Source organism: Miscanthus floridulus, chromosome 1, assembly GCF_019320115.1.
Source record: "Miscanthus floridulus cultivar M001 chromosome 1, ASM1932011v1, whole genome shotgun sequence".
Taxonomy (NCBI): domain Eukaryota; kingdom Viridiplantae; phylum Streptophyta; class Magnoliopsida; order Poales; family Poaceae; genus Miscanthus; species Miscanthus floridulus.
In genome coordinates this window covers 31,878,365-31,881,508 of record NC_089580.1, presented here as the reverse complement: position 1 = coordinate 31,881,508, position 3,144 = coordinate 31,878,365, and the positions used below count along the sequence as shown (strand labels likewise).

General features: G+C 40.1%; 1 non-coding gene across 1 annotated transcript; it reads left to right on the top strand.

The window, feature by feature from the left end:
• Window positions 1–788: 788 nt before the first annotated feature.
• LOC136511345 (small nucleolar RNA R71) lies at window positions 789–895 on the top strand. The gene has a single exon (XR_010772684.1). It is a non-coding gene; the product is annotated as a small nucleolar RNA R71 (small nucleolar RNA).
• Window positions 896–3,144: the final 2,249 nt, after the last annotated feature.

Below are 3,144 nucleotides of genomic sequence, written 5' to 3'. Positions count from 1 at the left end.
CTTCTTCTCCTCTTCCTACACTACCACTGGTGTCTTACCTATCCTTGTCAGATATGGTGGATCATGAGTAGATTTGCTACCTCTTGTGGTTATGGCATTAACCTTCTCAAGGTTAGTGACAAAAGGCAGAGCAGCGACCAACTGGGCTAATTGAGATTCTATCTTTATTATAGCTAAGTTGGTCTTGTATGGTAGAAGAAACATTATCCATTTTAGTGTTTATGTTTTCTAGGACCCTGTCATTAAAAGCAAGCTTTTTAGAAAAATTCTCGTTAATCCTAGCTTGTTCTAAGATCAAGTCTCTCAAGGATGGTTGCTTGGGATTAGAAGAATAATTACTTGGGTACTTACCTTGGTAATTTGACCATTGTTGTTGATTCCATCCTTGTCTTTGTTGTTGTGGAGCCAAGTTATTGATAACAATGTTTGCGTCTTCTTGATATTTAAGGAATTCAACCCCTGAATATTCTCCACATAAATTTTGAGCATTGAATGCATCTTGAATGGCCTAACGATCTTTCTTGTAATTGTCTCACTGTTCGAGCCAATTCAATAGTACATCCATCTTGGTTGACAGTGCACACACGTCTTCTATTACTTCTTCACTCTTATTACATGATTGAATATTGCATGATGACCAGCCTTGATTAGAGGCTATCTTTTCCATAAGAGTTTCGGCTTTCCAAGAGTAAGTGACATAAATGATCCTCCGGCAGTGGCATCGAGTTGTTCATGGGCTTTCTAAGTTAATCTATGGTAGAAACTTTGCATGAGCAACCAATCTTCCATTCCAATATGAGGGCAATCTGAAACATATTCTTGAAAACATTCCCATGCTTCTGGAATGGTCTCTCCTTTCTGCTGTTGGAAGTTTGAAATCTTTCCTTTTAAGGCATTGGTCTTGCCTATAGGGAAAAAATTTCTAGGAAGGTCTTTGAAGACTTTGCCCATGTATTGATGTGATCTTTGTTGGTGTAGAACCACTGCTTCGCTCTTCCTACAAGTGAGAATGGAAAGAGGAGTAGTACGATGTCTTGAGCAATGTCCTTGATGATGACTGTGCTACTTATCTCTAGGAAATTCTGAAGATGAGCACTAGCATCTTCATGTGCCTTTCCACCGAATAGGGTAGCTTGCACCATGTTTATGAGGCTTGGCTTGAGCTCGAACTCAAGATTATCGGTTTTGAGTGTTGGTCCAATGCGAATGTTCTCAGTGCTTGGAGCAGAGAACTCATGCAGAGTCTTGTTAGCCATAGCTTTAGAAACTGGTGTTGAGCTTCCTCTTTATTCGGTTGATTCTGATTGATAGAAATTGTTGAATCACAACCAATCCTGCAATACCATTGTGAAATCCTACAATAAGATATGAACAAAGGCAAAACAAGGGTAAGCCTGCTAAAGCAGAGGTTATGATTTTATCAATAAGTATTTATTTGGTCAATTCTCTTAGCCATGTTCCCCTCCCCGGCAACGGCACCAGAAATGCTTGTTGACATTTCTTAGCATCACTCTTAACTAAGGTGTCATCCATAGCATGATGCCAGAAATACATTGTTGGTAATTATGAGAACACTTGTAAACTATATATATAAGGTATCCACAAACACACAGATAATATGCCATTGTAGCATTTCACCCGGGAGTATGCCAGGTATCATTATTTATATTTTTATCCACAGGGAGGAGCTATGGGGTTGTATTGGCATAGAGATATTGACAAATATGTATACTTATGATAAAACCACTCTCATGCTATGGTAGGGGTAAGTCAAGTGATAAATAAATGATAAGTGTAAGGTAATAATGGTATTCCAGAGATAGAAATAGATACTCATAAAATGTAGTAAGGCTAAGCAGGAGATTCGTTAAGAGCAAAAGATTCCTAAGTCATTACTTATCTACTAAGTCTTTTGTACAACCAAGTATATACACTTTCATCTATAGTATAACTAACTTTGGATCTATGCATAAGGAACATTACTAAGGAAGATTAAGAACAGAGCGTGTCTTCCTTCATAATCACGTTCTACGTGCTCTACAAATGAGGAGTGGACTACAAAGGACTCAACGGGAGTGTCACATCCACGATCTACTACATGACCCAGAGTGCAGAAGTCATACGCAGACAAATAATATCTAAGCACCATGCTTATATAATGTCGACCACTTAACTCACTCGAGTACTAAGCTAAGAGCTTTGCGAACATATGCATATATTCATCATCAATCATAACTATATCAAGCATATTACTAGAGCAAACTAGAAACATAATAAATAGCAACATAATATTGAAGTAGCAGAAAGTCATAAATAAAGAGATACAATGGCTATACCAGTCTCCAGATGGCAGATCTGGAATCCTGAGCAATAGCCCAAACTCTACTTAAACCTTGCTAGCTAGCCTATACTAGAAACTTAAAGAATTGGAGCTCTATTCTCTTCTCTCTGGAAACCCTAATTTCTGGTCTACTCTTGACTTATGATAGTGTGCCTTGGAGGGGGCAGGGGCTGGTTATATAGGCCAAAGCGTCCAACATGAGCTCTTGGATCAAACCGACTTAAAGGATGACGTAGATGCATCCTAGGAGGCGGTGGAGAACCGACGTACGAAGAAGGCTGACAGGTGGGTCCCCTAGTGGCCGGGCAGTCTATAAGTGGGGCTGGTTGGGCCCACCTAGCAGTGGCTTGGCCCCTGCTTTAGTGTGGAGTCCTCTCGAGTCTTTTAGAACCTTCTATAGTTGATTTCGTTGCGGATAAGCGTGATTTTATTTGACGATTTGATCCTCCTTGACGGTTTTCTAAAATAACCCTGCTAAAAACACAGATTCACCAAAACTCATGGAAATTATCAATTTAAATCTCTAAGTCTATGTTGGTGATCCTGTTTATGCATGATTTCAAGTTATATTGACAATTCATGATGGATGGTAACTACCGTCAACAGCGTCTAGCTTCGGCTCTTGTTGGAGAGGCTTTCCTTCAAGACATAGCAGCGGCGGCGATGGAGCGATCAGGGGCAGTGAATGGCTTGGGCATAGTAGGATTGATTTGAGCAATAGGGGTAACTTCTTGTGGAACGGTGGTCAGCGCAAGCGCGTCGGGCTTCTTGTTAAGATTGGCTCCATAGGGGATGATTTGCTT